This window comes from Talpa occidentalis, unplaced genomic scaffold (genome assembly GCF_014898055.3).
Source record: "Talpa occidentalis isolate TD23 unplaced genomic scaffold, MPIMG_talOcc4v2.1 talOcc4.11, whole genome shotgun sequence".
NCBI classification, from domain to species: Eukaryota; Metazoa; Chordata; class Mammalia; order Eulipotyphla; family Talpidae; genus Talpa; species Talpa occidentalis.
Genome location: NW_023601104.1, coordinates 60,249,736 through 60,267,363, shown reverse-complemented (window position 1 = coordinate 60,267,363; position 17,628 = coordinate 60,249,736).

The window sequence follows — 17,628 nt, the reverse complement described above, 5'->3', positions numbered from 1 at the left end:
TAAAGACAATACATGTAGGACATGACTGGAGAATATTACTTATACTGAAAGCTCAGAGAAGCTTCCCTGAAGATATGATTATTGAATGAGAGGTGGGAATTTCTGTGCAAGGGACACAGCCATTGCTAAGACCATGAAGGAAGGTTAATTGTTTAAGGAACCCCTGGAAATCAAAGGAGGGGAGAAAAATGGTGCCAGGTGACAGTGGTTAGGCAACAGCAGACTATCAGCGCATTTAGAGGACATGGAGGTCATTTAAAGGTCTTTATTGTAAAAGCAATAGTTTGTCATGGAACATCTCATGTGGAGAGGTTAGGATGAGAAGGACATAGTTACATCTATAATCAATCCCTTTGACCTCATTGTGGAGAATATATCAGAGGTGTGATGAGGAGACCATTGGGAGACTGTTGTAGTACAGGGGACGATGATTACAGCTTAGGTGAGAGGTGATGATAATGGAAGTGGAGAGAAGTGCATGGATTTGAAAATGATTTAGAAGGCAAAATTAATTGGGTTTAGAGAAGGATAATTCCCAAGTCTTGGCCTTAAAACTTATCTCTTTATCAACATTTAGTGGCTCATAGACCAGAATGAGCCTGCAAATAAACAGGAGGTGAAGCAGCTGGAGGAGGAGGAGGAAGCAGTGGGAATTGAGGGGGAGGTAATTTTAAGAAAAATGATTCTGAGATGATAAACTGAGAGAAAACCGAGAAACCATCTTTGTATTTAACAATGTGGAGATCTCTGGTAATTTTAGCAAGTACTGTTTCAGTAAAACAATAAAAAGCAGGAGTAATGGGCTAAGAGGAGGGGCTAAAGCAAAAATAGATAAATCAAGAAGTGTGGCTGAGAAATGAATATCAGACCAGGGTCTATATGGATGTGAAGGAGGGCATTTTTAAAAATCAGGACAACTTGAAGATCTTAAATTTTTGTGGAGGAAGATTCAGGAGAAAGAAAAAAGTTGTATATAGTGCAGGGAAGCCTTCCGTTATCTCGGCATTCATTTAAAGCCTTTGCTTCCTGAAAAGTTGCTTCTGTTCTCTGGAAAAATTCTGAGGGCAAGAATTTGAGAACTTTGAAGTAATAGCAATAGCAACTGGGATTTTGTTAGGGCAGAAAAAATGTCAAGGAAAAGGAATGACAGCTCTGATAATTGAAGACTGATTTAGAATTCAAAAATTCCATTGTTTGCAACTGCAGTGGAGCTTGTGATTATGCTGAGTGGAAATGTGACATATAGACCAATCTCATAGAGTTTTTCATTTCTTGGGGTCCCTGGAATAGTGCTACTGTAAGTATCTGCACTAGTTTCCGAAGCTTGACTTACTCTATTGAAACCACAAGAAGAATGTTATTTGATTTATGAAAGGAGTTAGTCAGCCATTCACCTAATTTTGAAACAGTGACAGGAATTGGAGGAGAGAAAAAGGATATTGAACCAGAACTGTACAACTTGCAAGTTATCAAGATGCCTAAGGAAGACAAAAGTTTTTTAATATTTAGAGCCATAATTCATTCAAATGAAGTTAAGAAGTCAGTGTTCAAGACAATACAAACTCACTAATGCAGACAAACTTTGAGCAGTGTATATCTTTTAAAAGTTTCAACTGTGGAATACATCAAAAGCCAGATAGGTAAGCTATTTCAAATTATTTCTGGAATGAGAAAGGGTATGAAAATAAAGGATGTATTTCCTTTAAGTACATTAGTTACTCTACTAAAGCAAAACATTAGCATTTCTATTTAATGTGACATTTGTACAATAATGGCATTAACCCCCATTTGTTATCTCATAGTTTCTCTAGGACAGAGTCTGGGCAGGAGTTGGCTAGCTCTTCAGTTCAGGATCTTATACCATTGACACAAGATGTTGGCCAGGGTTGTGATCTCATCACAACCTCCTCCAAATTTCTTCTGGGTGTGATATAGAACTGAGGTCCCTGTTTTCTTGCTGACTGTCAGCCAGTACCTCTCTCATTCCTCAAGGCTGCCTGCCATTCCCTGCCACATGTTTTTTCCACACATGGCCGTTCATGGACTTAAGCAGAGTATTGGTGGCAGCTTTGAATCTCTGTTACTGCTATCTCTGATTGCTAGAATATCTTTTAAAAATGCTATTTCATTAGGCCAGTTTTACCCATACTCAAGAGGAAGGTCTTATATAAGGTGTGAATACCATGGAACAAGGAATCTTGGTAGCCATCTTAGAAGCCATCTTGGGATGCCATCTTAGAATCTTGGGTAGCCATCATATGTCTACTACAAATGTTTCAAATGAATGGATGTGGGTTTAAAAAAAATAATTGCTTTTTATTTAATCCAACAAACATTTATTAAGTGAACTACCTTGGGAAAATTACTTTATATTTTAGGTCTCAGTTTCCACATTCATAAAACATAGATACTAACAGTACCTGTTTTACAGTATGATTGCAAGCATCAAGTGAATTAATTCATAGACTGTCTCTGGTATTGACTGCCTGAGCCATCTTGGGCCACTTTGCCACTATTTACTATAATTCAGCTGCATACACTTTCTTTTTCCTTCTTTGAAGCCTTCCTGCATACATTTTCCTTTATAGAAACTCTCTGTCTCTGGCTGATATTGTCAGGACAAGAATAACAGAAAAATATATAGGAGTCAAAGCTGACATCACAGACACACAGAATGGAAGGATGGTTGTATGTGTATATGTACACATTTACATATATGTATGTAAGTACAGTGCTGTTAAGAGGAGAAATGATGTCTGTACAAAATTACTATTCCAATAGGTTATTATTCAAGTACCTAGACTTGAATAGCTATTAATAAACAGACAATGTAAATACAGTGTCACAAACCAATGTTACCTTAGTAAAAATAAAACTACAAAGACAATAAATTAATAACATTAAAATTAAGTCCTTTTTTTTTAGAGATTTATTTTTTTATTTATGCATATAAGAATTGGGATGTAGGCCAGAGGTACAGGGTGGTAAGAATATTCACCAGAGACAGAGTGGGAAGCAGAATAGGTAGATCTACTGAAATACACTGCTGAGGGGAGCAGCAGGAGAGACAGGAGAGGTCTGCTGTGCCATGTGGGTCAGCACCCTGGCTGGGGTTCAAACTCATGCTGTAGTGGCTGGTGATAGCTTGATAGCGCTGAGACTTTCACCCCTGCACCACCAGGGAGGTGACCACCACCCTAAAATTAAGTCCTTTTAAGAAAGAGAGAATGCATGGATGTATGGTTGGAGTAAAGGGAGCAAAGAGAGGATGGCGAAGCAGCCAGAGACTAGCAACAGTTAGACTCTGGTGAGAGTTTCAACAGGGAGAGAAAGTTGAGACCCCGGGAGGAGGCTGCTACTGCCAGTCTTGCACTGAAGTAAAGAGGGAGCAGAGAATAACCCTGGGAACAGAGAAGAAACCATCTCTCTTCCTCCCTCTGACCTCTGTGGATGGCTCCTATGGACCAAATTGCACTTGAAATCAAAGACTGAGTCATGTAGTCCATCGAGGTCAGCCTCCCAGGGCCCAGAGGGGCAGAGAAGGGCAGTGAATGAACCATCACAGTGCTTAAGAAATGGTGATGGTTGTTATTAAGAAATCTTTGGCTTGTGAACATATTTATAGGAACATTCTAGAAATGTGAGGCCTGGCCTCCGCTGTCAACATTCTAAGCGGTTCTGATAGGTGGGCTATGATTTAAATGTGCGAGAAAGAAACTGGCCATTTTATTGCAAGTAGAAATATAATAATCAGCTACCCCTTGCATGGAGGGGATAATTGACATGTATTTGTAGCAGCCGGCAATATAATGTTGAGATTACAGAAGTTCATAATAACCAGGAACTTATCAATAAATATATGCTAAAGGAGAAAAATAGAATGCTGAAGTACACTGAAACTTTTAAAATGCACACTAATATTTTAAAAAATGGATCTAGAAGGTTCTATTGATAAATTTTGTACTATTATAGATAGGTATGACAGTGTGTTTCCTTTTTCATTTTCATTGACTGAAATGATTGTATTTACAGTATCCATAAACAATGGACTACTGAAACTTTTGAGTAAATTTTGGAATGAAAATTATAACCCTTCAGTAGAGAGTTTATACATTGAGACCTCAGCTGTCTAGTGAGAACCCTCTGAATTAAGATTAAGATCTTTCTTTTATGAATTCCTTTAGTTGTATTAGTGAAAAAATTAGCATCTATAATAAACTTTTTGGAGCCAGAATTTTAAAATTTATACTATCTTTCCTTGGCAGATGTTATTTTTCATTTTAATGTGTATGGAACAAAGCATTTCTGTTTTCTTTTGAAAGTTTAATTTTCAGCTCCACAGAGTCTGTATTGTGGAAAAAGAGCAGGAGGGGATGGCTTGTCAGTTTCCACTACACTGATAACTGAACCTGGGAATTTAGTAATTTACATTGGACAGGACAGGGGGAGATTCAGATTCTGATTTTTGCGCATGCCATCTTTTCCTGTATTACATGGTACGTATTGAAAATAGATGTAGGAAACCATTTTATCCTGAGACTATTTCTTACTAACTATTTTGGTTATTCTTTGATGAGCCATGGATTTAGATTTCTATCGAAATTAGTAAAGCACTTAGCATAGTAAGTAAGAAAGGAAATACCACATTTTTCACATTTCTCTCCAAATGTGCAAAGTCTGACTCAAGGACTTTCAGTGTTTCAGTGCCTATAATATTTTTATGTTCATTTTGCATTGAAAAAATTGCCTTAATGTTCTAATTAGCATTTCCATCATATTTGCTAACATACTGTCACATTTATCTTATGCAGTAAAAACTACATTCAAACATACCCATAAGAAAATTAAAAGGTTCTTCACCTGGATACATTTTTTTCTGATAAATCTTCTAGCAGGAGTCTCAGAGGAACACTGGTTAGGTATTCTGAGGACTGAATAGAAAGTATAGTGCATAGAGACAGTCTACTATTATGCTAATTTCATCTTTAATATTGGACTTAGACATTTTTCTGATCTACTTTCTGCTTTGATGACTTATAGTCATTTATATTATTTAAGTTGACCTAAGGAATGTAGAAATTCTCTGAAATGTATGTAGAAGATAGGTTTGTACCAATCTAGACCATCTGGTATATGACTGGAAAAGTTGCTTTATTTTTATTAAAAAGACTTATCTTTACTTCCTTAAATTTCAGGAGTAGTTCAAACTAATTTAAACTTTTCCTTTCTCTTCAAATTTCATTATTCTTGGATATCTAGACTGAATAACAAGAATATAATTTTATTTCATGATTAATACTACTCTACTTCAAATTTTCCCTAAATTGAACTCTAGTTATTGTAGAAACAATGATCAAACATAGTTAAGAGTATCCCAGCATTGCATTACATCTTTTATGACTGAAAAGCCTCATTTTAATGTATTTTTAAGAAAAAAAACTTAAAAATAATAAACATCACTCTTCTGTTAACAACCTGAATAAAAAATCCAGTACTTTCACTTTTTGTGTTTAATTCATTTTCTATTTCTTTTCCACAGTTCAAGTTCTTACTAGAATAACCTTCACCAAATAGGCTGCAATATCTCCAGAAGGAAGTACTGCATTAGTGTAATTGGGTAGTTCTCTCTCTCTGTGATCTGGAGGGAACGGTAATAGAAAGTGACCTTTTGACATTGGATATTCTCTTTAACTAACTACAATTTTGGTAATTTTCTGACCTACTTTGTGCAAGTCATGTGGCCCTATAGCTGGGGGGAGCCTTGCTCTGTCTGCATTCTCGCTTCTGTCACAGAATGGGGGAGTTCACAACCCTTCTGGAGGTGGGATTTGTGATCATCCTGTCCTAGGATTCCACCCCCACTGTCTACAATGGGATTATCTTTTGACCTCTGGTGGACAATATGTAGTTGTGTCATAAAATGGAAGCTGTAATCTTTTGAAAATTGAAGGAAAAGGCATAGCTGGATTATAGAAAATCCATTTTTTAAGATTCTTTGACTTCAACAGAAGCAATCTATTCATGGGTGTTAATAAATTGTAAACTTGCAGACTTTAACACTGATCTGTATTGTGCAGATTTAGACTCCCTTGTTGTTTGCTTAACTTGCTCTCTGCACAGAATTTCAACATACCAAGTGAGAAAAATGATTGTATATATTTCTGTAAATTACAAGTGCAGGTTGAGTATTGAGCAACTTATGAGTGCTTAAAGATGAACTTTGGTGTTTTCCTGTAATTCCAGTTTTTGGAGATGCAGGAAACCAAATTGTTTGAGGTACAGTATTTATGTCCGTGGTATTTATATACTTGTAACTGTGAAGTTTGGATAGATAGTTGAATTGGCTTGCTTTGTATTTATTCAGTAAATTTGTCTAGGATAAGTTTCTTTTGATTAGTGGGCAAAAGCAGTTTTATCTTTATGCCCTTGTTGTTTCTGGCATAAATTCTAGGTCAAGGTAACTCTCAAACTGCTAAATGAGTATTTTTCAGTGAAGTCTTGTAAGTTGGGGACAGTGCTCTTAAATCTTCTTGGCTGAGTTGCCATTGAATTACTGGACTGAGATAGGATCAAAGTCATTTTTTATACCTAAAAAAGTTAAGTTTTCATTTAAAAAAAAAGACTCAGTCCAGAGAATATCTTCAGTCACCGAAAAGAAGGTCACTATGTATTTTTTATTCTTATAAATTATTAGCTGAAGCTTTTGGAACGATACTAGGAAAGGAGAAATCTTTATTTTTTACTATGATAAAATATAGCTGTGCTAAAACATTCTCATGATTTGTTTTTTAAATTAGTTTATTGTTATTATAGTTAATCCACCTGCTATTGCTGAAAAGTAGGTTAAAATTATTAACCCTGTTTTACAGATTGGGGAATGGAGACACGGAGAGATTAAATGGGGTCATAAGCACCCCACAGTCAGTCAGTGACACAGGAAGGATTAGTCTAACATTCATGTGTTGTATTCTGTCCACAAAGTCTTTGATTTTACTTGTAATGAAGCACACTATTGCACCTTCAGTTCACATTTGTAAAGGAAGCACTGTGACTTCTGACCATCTTTTTTCTTCTCAGTGATACTTGTGAGTCATTGAAGATTAACTATGTGGTTGTTAAAAGACTACAGCTTCTCTTAATCCTTTGTAAAATGTGCATATATTATGGTGTAACTAACTTTCAATTTCATGTTAATGTTAAAGATCTTAGACAAGTCTGGAAATTAAAATTTAATCCACAAGTATATTTTAGTTGCTAGCCTTTCCATTTCTATATTTTTGAAGAAAAACAATTAACCAACTAACTGATATTTATTGAGCTTGAGCATCCACAGATTATCTGTCTATCTATCTATCTATCTATCTATCTATCTATCTATCTATCTATCTATCTATAATTCATTTATTGCATAGTGTTTTGCCACAGACTTTCCCAGGTAATTGTTGTATCTTTTACTGAGGTAAGAAATTGACAGTACCTGTGGCAAATTCTAAGTTATATCTGTCACCCTCACCTATTACTGGATGCCTTAACTAAGGGAAAATTATGTTACAAAGCCTCAGTGAAGGCTCACATCAGGCGACTGTTCCCTTAGAGGCACAATTAGAGGCACAGCTTCTTTTGAAGATACAATTGTTTTGCTTGACCCTTCATACTTCAAGCTCCAACCATCTGAGAGCAGTGCCTTGAGGATACAGTGCTTGCTCCTCTGCACCTGGCTTCTATACAATAGACTCCTTAATTGGGTCACCTCTCTTTCTCCATCTCTACTCCCCCTTCTCTGTTCCAGGCTCACTCCCTAATTCTTAACTACTTTTCAGTTTTCACATCTCAGCCCAAGTGCCACCCCTTGGGGGATGTGTTTCGTTAGCATCTAGCGTAGATCAAGAACTTTCCATGTGCGTGTCAATAGCAAACACCCTATGCTTCTCTTTGGTGCAGTTCACCGTGTTTACTGCTAGTTACAAACTCCATGGAAGCCGTGACCATGACTTTCTCATTTCTCAATGAATGACAAATGCTTAGCATACTCCCTGAAACCCAATAAATGCTCAATGCATACCACTTTGCTGGTGGGTTGGTTGGTTTCTAATTTGTAGGAATGTGCAAGTGAGTAATATACACCCTTTTCAACTCAGAAAAAGGACTGAAAACCTCTCTCCATCCTATTAAAGAGTTTGAAGAAAACACAAAGCTATTTAAGAAATGAAGACAATAGCAAAACTTGTGGTTTTAATAACAAAGTGGAAATTAGGCCAAATGATATTATGTGAAGCAAAGCTAATTCTTTTTAATGCTAAAAGTTGGAATTCACAAGGGCTATAATTATAATTGCAAATAACCTTTGCACTAAGTAACAGAAATATTCCCAGTGAGTGAAAAATTGAGACCATGGCATAGGGCATGCCTGAGTGAGAAATAACATCAAATTGCAAAAGAAAATAATAAAACAATGAACATGATAAAATACTCAATGAAATGTAATGTATTTTCATTAAATATTACAGATATATTATAAGAATTTTTGAGTATTAAGACAGAAAAATGAATATGGAGTAAATGTTCAAAGAAGTTATGGAGGACACTTGTATGAATTAGATCTGTGACGTTTCTCCATAATACATATGCAATTAAAGAAAGCTATATTTAAGGCCTCCCTGGTGGTGCAAAGAATTAAGCACCCCACTATGAAGCAATCTGCAGCTTCTGCAGCACAAGTTCGATCTCCGGTCAGCCAAGGAGCAACCCACATGGTGCAGCAGACCTCTCCTGACTCGCCCGCTGCTCCCCTCAACAGTGTATTTCAGTCAGTCTGCTTGTTCTGTTCCCTGCTCTGTCTCTGGTGAATCCTCTCCACCCTCATCTCTGGCCTGTACCCCAACTCTTGCATGCATAAATAAATAAATCTTAAAAAAAGAAAGCTATATTTAGATTTATTTCAGTAAAAAAAAAATTCTTCACATATCTGAGCATATAATCCAAAGGAATAAAAATGAATTTTGCATCAAATTTCTCTTTCATAATACCAAATATCAATTGATGATATTTAAACAGTTTTTGGGAAAAAGCATGACTTCAATTGCATCTTTCTAAGTTGTAATTCATGGATAAGGAAAACCAGGAAACTTTCTCTCATATTTAGTTATAGAACATAGAGTACTTTGGAGAAATTCTAGTTTGGTTTTCCTAAGAAAAATACTTATAATTCCCCTAAGAAAATTACCCATTTTCTATCATATATTTACCATGAATTATGAATCTACAATTACTTTTTTTAATATAGTGATTTTAAGTAGGTTAAGAGTCAAATATAGATGAGATCCAATGTGATGAGGTAAAAACTCCTTGTCCTTCTATCTGTATTTCTGTTTCATTTTTACACAATGATTGAGCTTTTAGCTGAGTGCATGGTGGCCTAGGTCAAGAATGTTACCCAATCTTCCTTGACAATAGGTGTGGCAATGTAAATGCATTTTGATCAGGAGAGAGACTGGAATTGGAATATAGATGCAATGAGGAGCCATCTTGGACAATGTGACTGTGACTATGCCTTTGGGAAAACACAACCAGCAAACCAACAAAGTAGCTGAGGTCTCTGAAGACTGTAGAGCAGTTCCACCTTACCTGCTTGAAATATTTGTGATAAAGAAATAATTTTTTATTTCACTTTTTATTGGAAATATGGGTGGCTATCCTATAATCAAGATAGGACCCTGAAATCACTATTATTGTTTGACGTATCTTTAAGTTACACAAACTGCAATGAATTGTGAAAAATAAATGAGATATCAACATTTGAGAATGAGTTTATAATAGCTTCATATCAAGACACTAATGAATTTTTAAATTTTTATTTATATATTTTTGCATTGTTGTTCAGTTTTATACAATGGTTGATTTCTCCTCTCAGGTGTTGTCCCCATAAAATAACCACCACCAAGACACCCATGAACCATCACCATAGACTTGTGCTCTTCCCTGCCATTTTGATCCCTCTACCCCTCCCTTAAGGGGAGGTAGAGTCTCCGATTTATAATTTGCCTGCCAGTTTTGTCTTTTTTTCTTCTGATCCCTTGTATGGTTTCCCTACGTTCCTCCTATAAATGAACCATTCGATATTTTTCTTTTTCCTTCTGATTTATTTCACTGAGCATAATCCCTTATAGCTACATCAATGTTGCTGCGAATGGCATGAGTTTATCTTTTTTGATTGCTGAGTAGTATTTCATTGTGTATATATACCACATTTTCTTGATCCACTCATCTGTTTTGGGGCATTTAGGTTGTTCATATATTTTAGCTGTTGCAAATAGTGTTGCAATGAACATAGGAGTATAGGTTTCCTTTTGAATTAGTGTTTCTGTGTCTTTTGGGCAGATTGCTAGAAGTGGAATTGTTGGGTCATATGGTAGATCCAATTTTAGTAATTTGAGGGTCCTCAACACATTTTCCCATAGTGGTTGGACCAGTTTGCATTCCCACAAGTAATGTAAAAGGGTTTCTTTTTCTCCATGTCCTTGCCAGCATCTGTTGTTAGTTTTTTAATGTGGGCCATTCTTACTGGTGTGAGGTGATATCTCATTGTGGTTTTGATTTGCAATTCCCTGATTATATGTGATGTTGAGCATATTTTTCTTGTGCCTATTGGCCATCTGCATTTCCTCTTTGGAGAAGAAGACACTAATGAACTTTTGATCTAGTTGAAACTATTATGACTAGTATGAAATTTCAGTCAACTAGTTATAAAAAGATGGGAAATGATGTAGAGCTGATAGCTTTCTTATAAACCTGTATTAACTAATTAAAATACAATAGACAAAAATACATCAATGCTTCCTTTAAGATTAGCAATATCCATCATATCAAAAAATATTTTGAGAGCCTACTGTACATCTTCATTGGGCTTAATGTATCTGCAATATATGTTAAGTAATAGAGGTCACATGCAAGAAAGAAAACATATGAATCTGGTGAATTTCAGTAGGAAAATGTTGTTTAGATACAGGGAGTAGTGATGGACAATAGTGTCAAAGTGTGAGAAGGAATCTTACAATTCAGTAAGGCTGGACCATACCGTACAGGGAGGGACTCAGAGTGATAACGCTGGTGAGACAATGTGTGGTCTCTGTGGGCTGTGTTGAAGGGAAAATTCCACCTACAATCCTTATAATCTCCTTTCTCTTTGTGTAGGCATTTGGGGGAGGCAGTCACTCAAATATTGGTTCAGTTTCTGTCGTTTTATTCTGAAGATATTTGGTTTAAGGCTGCTGTAGAATTTTCCCTCTTCTTGGACTCTGCCTATATAATAAGGGTAATACATTTGAATTATCCTTTTGAGTTACTGGTGTGTTGTGTGGGGTGTTTCCATTGCATGAAACTCCCTCCCATCCACAACTTTATAATGAGTCTTAACGCTGAAGAAATGACTCAGGTGATTTTAATAGTAAAGGAGATCACCCATTATGGTGAATCTGAGGTCACCTGAAGTCCATCAAAAATCTAAAAGAAGACCATATACAGACCAATGGTTCCACCAGGATAAGTAGACTTTGGCATAATGATCTTGCCTGAAAACTATACTCTGGATAAGTGTATGAATGGAGGGTTTTTGATTCAGTACTTACACTTCATGTTCAACACTGGGTATTCCAAAATAATATGTACTGAGGTTCTCTCTTTTTTTAATTATTTATTTATATACATTTTACATCATTGTTCATTTTTGTACAATGTTTGCTTTTTTTTTAAGATTTATTTTTATTTATTTATACAAGCACTGGGTACAGTCAGAAGCGCGGGAGGGTGAGAGAATTCACCAGAGCAGAGCGGGGAGCAGAGCAGGCAGACTGAAGTACACTGCTGAGGGAGCAGCGGGCGGCAGGAGAGGTCTGCGCGCCATGTGGGACCCTCCTCCAGTGGCCGGGGAGCAGCCGGGGATTGAGCCGGTGCTGCAGAGGCTGCGGGCAGCTTCGCAACCCAGCGCTCAACCACTGCGCCACCGGGGAGGCCCCTAGTGAGGTTCTCTTGAGCAACTGGGATGGTTCTTTGCTCTGCCAACTAAATGTAGTAATGAGGTTCCAGCTAGAAGTGAGATCATTTGCCTGGTTCTATGGTGGTCAGCTGTGCCATTAAGGACTTTTGACTTATAAATTTCACACACAAAAAAGCTAACTTTCACAAGAGAGATTATCCATTTTTCTTGGCATTGACTAAGTCACTTGATGGTAATATTAAAAATAGCAGGTAACGTTTATAGACTGCTTATATTATTCATGGCTCTGACTAAATGCTTTTCTTGAATCTTCATACCCTTAGGAGGTATCATTATTATTATTCTGATTTTATCAAATGAGGGCTTTGGGGATAGGGAAATAGCGCCTCGCTCATGGTCATACAGGTAATGCTTTGTGTGACTGGATCTCAAGTCCATGCCTGGCAGGTTCCCAAGTGCTTGATCAGAATTCTATGCTGCCTCAGGGGAGATTGGGATTTTGAGTGGTTGGTCAGGATGTCATTTTCTATTCTTCAGAGAGACACCAGTATGCAACTTAAATGCAACTTTGTTGACTAGTAGTTATTCTCTTCCCAAGAATATTTCTTTTGGTCCACTTTTTAGTAAAAAGCTTTGGAGGCTTGGGGATAAGATGAACTGATGATCACTTTAGTCTCCATTCTAAATGGTTTATGTCTCCTGGTCTGGAATAGAAATGCAGAGTGGGAGGTACAGATATAGATAAGCAGTGAGCTTGGATATACACGGTAGGACCGGATGTGTAGACTGGATAGGACTGGCAAGAGTCAGAAACAGGAGCTTATGTGAGAGCTCATAGCCTGTCCCAGAAACATGAACATGTGTTCCTGTAAACAAACATTTTTCTTATGAAACTCATGTTCATCACACTCTGCTTGAATCTTGTCATTCTCATCAGGCAAAATGAGCCAAAAAACGTACTTGTTCAGTAGAATCTCAGTGGTAACTGAAGTTCCAGGAACCCAGAACAAATGCCAAAGACTGTCATCTTGGGTGGGAATTGAACTTGGGAGCTGAGGAAGACAGTAATTTCTGTTTTATATATAGAACTGTGACTTCATAGATCACTGAGCTGCTTTGCAATTCTGTCCCCTGCACACTGTTATGAAGTCACTTGTATTTGTTGTAGTTTTTGTCTTTTCATGACTGGAAGCCTGCTGATCTCTTTATCAGGATGATTCCTAAAAATGTAGAAAGGTCAATTTTATAATACATCACGGCCTTGTTTTAGGCAAAAGATTATCTTAGGTACAGTGTCTTGCTAACTTTCAAATGTTATCTTTTAAAATCTTTATCTTACAAAAATATAAGGAAACAAAATGAAATTATTTGTTAAGAGAAAGTGAATGCTACTGTAGGGTAAGTGAAAATTATCAGGGTTTTCCACCCTCCCACCATTAGCATTAATGATGGGTCCCTGCAGTCCTACATGCATACCTGATGGTGGGCACCTGGAGTAGGGTGTGGGCATGCTTAGGTGGGTGCACCTGGGCTGAAAGACTGGGCTTACAAGGTTGGCATCAGGGGTACGGCAGTACAGCAACAGAGCGAGAGTAGTGGAATTAGAACGAGAGCAGCAGAATGAGTGCCGAACAAGCAGAACAGCAGAGGAGCAGCAGAGGAGAAGCTGAGACCACAAGAGAACTCCAGAGAGCCTAGAAAGAGTGAAGACTTGCAGGGGCTGGATGATCTGCCAGCCTCCCAACCCATGGCTCCCCTGCCTGCTGTGTACCTGGTTGCTGCTCTACATGTAAAAGCTCAATAAAAGCCTGAAAAAGTCACCAAGGGCTCCAGGACTCTCCTTTATCTGTCTGCCCGGATCATAGAGATCCTACTTTGTGCCATCCTGCCACTACATTACTTTATTGTATTTGGCATTAATAAAAACCGAAGTCTTGTGTTTAAAACAGTTACTGCATCAGTACTATCAGTACTATTTATTTGCCTATTTTAAATGGAATTGTAAAAATTTGATATATAATTTTTTCCTAAAAGGCAATACTTTAAATCTATTACTTGACGGGGATGAGCTAGGTTTATAGTGTCCTGTATTTTTATGATCTGAAAAACATGGTTTGGGGTCTGCAGGCAGATATCCTGGTAATGACAGCCCCTGCTCTTTGAGCTATGACCAGAATACACATTGGCTGCAATACTTGGAAATGATGGGGCTTTAACTCCCACTATTAAGTTTATGACGTCGTTCAGGGTTAGATCTCTCTCCTAATGGTGGCAATATCTCACATTAACAAGTCACTTTCATCATGGAGGGTCCCAGAGTGCCCTCTGAGCATATGTCTATGGAAAAGACTATTCTCTGTGATGCAGCCATTTCTTAGAAGGCTGACAACACTCATAAAGTCACCACAGTGTGGTACCTGCTGAGGACAGGGGTAATAATAACAGTCAATCAGGCCTTAATTTTAAAGCAACGTAATCTACTCTCCCAGTGTGACTGGCACACCAATATTAATGTCCTTGTAAAGGTTTTCAGAAAGCTGGCAGTGATCATGAAGTCAGCGCTTGACTTTTATATGGCTCTTGACAGAACTCTGTCTCTTAACATCCTGACAACTTGGTATTTTTATCTTCAGAGGTAATAGTTCAATCTTTTTTGACTTAATAAAAAATAGATGTTGTCTGTCTGCTTTCCTACACATACGTTCTTTGGAAATTTCTAATTTCTGTATTGCTTTTGTTTATGTTTGTGTGGGTTTCCCCCTTCAGAAATAATTGACATATCTGGGAAGGAGACCAGAGATTTTTTAATTCCTCCAAGATAACTGCCTTTTTAAAGGCAAATACAAAATGAAAATGAGAGGCTTAATTCTCCCTGTTGAAAATAAAAGCAGAGACTCTCCTTCCTTTTTCAGAGCATTTTTTTAGAAAACTTGTAATTTTAAGTTCCTTCTCTTTCTTTTTAAAATACATGTAAATATCTTTTTAAAAGTTAAATAAATCTTTCAACAGTTTTATGATACAGGGATCTCTTTCACAAGGCCTGGGGAACAAACTCTTGGAAATAAATCATCAAAGAAGATATGGCCTGTGCTTATGGGAGAGTGGAGACCTCAGAGGGTAACTGGTGTCAAAATTACCTCCCATCATATAGATATGAGGGATTTATTCTTCTCTGGCTAAAGCTATCTAGTTAACACAGATCATCACCCAATTACCTCATGAATCTTGGATAAAATATATGAGACCAGTGGTGCTGTCAAGTCCTCTCACATGAGGTCTAGCTGTTTATTTCGAGAACATGTATGTAATGGGTTGTAGCTGCTGACTATATAAACTGGTGATATTCTTTAGGCTTGGCAATCTCACTGCAGATTGCCTATGGTACACATTACATTGTGGTCTAATGCGTACACAGTAATAAAACTGCTCTTTTTCTCTTCTACCTTTGTGGAGAAATTTTCTGGGTTGGCAGGGAATTTTGTTTTTAATTATATTTCTGCAACAACTTCCTTTGTGGCAGTTGCTATTGGGTGCTTCATAAAGTTTTATTAAAATAACCTTGTCACAGCTATTCGAAGCACTTGTCATAGAAAATGAGAACAGCTCTCCTGTGCTGATGACCTCAAACAGATAAGCACTGTTCTAATTCTACGTGCTTTAATATATACTTTTTCTAATGCTCTGAGAAAATGAGAGGTCAGTTTAATTTTCTTATACATTTTAAAAGATAAAAGGTAACCACTTAAATAATAAATGCTAGCTATTACTATATTTATCTTATACAATTTATAAAATATCATGTACGACTAGTGTCAATAATTCCTACTTTTCATTGGCACATTTTTGAACTGTCGACTTTCGCCAGCCATCTGCCTCAGAATTCTGCCTTCTCTCCTTCCTCCATATTCATCGTGGGTAAATCTGCCTAGATGAAGAGGGTGGAGATAGGGGCAGAGAGTTCACGCCCAGACTTCTATTGCTTGATGGTGACTTAATGTTAAAGCATTCAACCAGGGTAATGCTAGGGAAGACTACAAGCCACCTCTGGGAGATGCCTGTCGATCTTATCCCATCAACATGTGGCTGGAATAAGCATTCCTCTTTTCAGTGTTTTTTTTTCTTTTGTGATATTAAGATTCTTTTTTTTTTTTTAATTTTTTTTTAAAGATTTATTTATTTATTTATTTATTCATACAAGCACTGGGTACAGTCAGAAGCGCGGGAGGGTGAGAGAATTCACCAGAGTCAGAGCAGGATGCAGAACAGGCAGAAGGACCGAAGTACAGTGCTGAGGGGAGCAGCGGGCGGCAGGAGAGGTCTGCCCGCCATGTGGGACCCTCCTCTGGTGGCCGGGGAGCAGCCGGGGATCGAACCGGCACTGCAGAGGCTGCGGGCAGCTTCACAACCCCGCGCTCAACCGCTGCGCCACCGGGGAGGCCCGATATTAAGATTCTTAATTTAAAAAATTTCAATTTTTTTCAATTGCCTTTAGACTTCCATTTTCAACATTTACTAGAATTAAATATAATCACTGTAAAAATAGTACAGAGCACACAGAAAGGCTCAACAATTGAAAGCTGTTACTAGATATTACAGCAAACAATGAGGAGGTGATGTGGGGAGGGGCTAGTGATCTTGACTATTGCACTCTTTATTATATAGTCTTTTTTTTTTAAGATTTATTTATTTGTTTGTTTGTTTGTTTATTTATTTATACAAGCACTGGGTACAGTCAGAAGAGCAGGAGGGTGGGAGAGTTCACCAGAGCCATAGTGGGGAACAGAACAGGCAGACTGACGAAACACACTGCTGAGGGGAGCAGTGGACACGGCAGGAGAGGTCTGTCGCACCATGTGGGACCCTCGCCGGTGGCCGGGGATTGAACCGCCACTGGGGAGGCTGCGGGCAGCTTCGCAGCCCAGCGCTCAACCACTGCGCCACCAGGGGAGGCCCTATATAGTCTTTATCTAAACTTGGAATAATTTGATAACTCCTGTCCAGTCTGCTGATATTCCTGGGTGGAGATAATGTTAGATGAAATGTTAAAATCTAAAACAATTTTGAGAGAAAAGTCCAAATGTAGAAAGGAAAAGTGGAGGTCCTATGGGGGCTGCAGTGGAGTCCCTGATAGCATTTGGAGTAAATGCCAGTATAAATGGCCAGGGAAGTTACATGGTTCAAGCTTCCTCCACAGTCAGTACCAATGACTCATGCATAAGCTCTCTGTAACCAAGTTTCAAGAAGCCCTTGATATTGTACCTTAGACTGACCCACGAAAATACCTCATCAGTAGAATGCAAATAAGTTTTGGTGATTGAATGTATAGTATGGAGACTACAGTTAATAGTACTGTAATCTTAAAAATTAATAAGAGATCTTAAATGTCCTCCATACACACCCCCACACACACCCACACATGATAACTATGTGAGGTAATGGATAGTAAACTCACCTTATTGTGTTAATTACTTCATAATATAATATCACCTTATAATATATATATAACTATAGCAAACCGTCCTGTTGTATACCTTAAACTTACATAATGTGATCACTCAAGTATATTTCAACTAGCTACAAAAAAATTATCTGGGGAAGGTTGCCAAGCCAATGAAATCAGAATTCTCAAGGCTGGG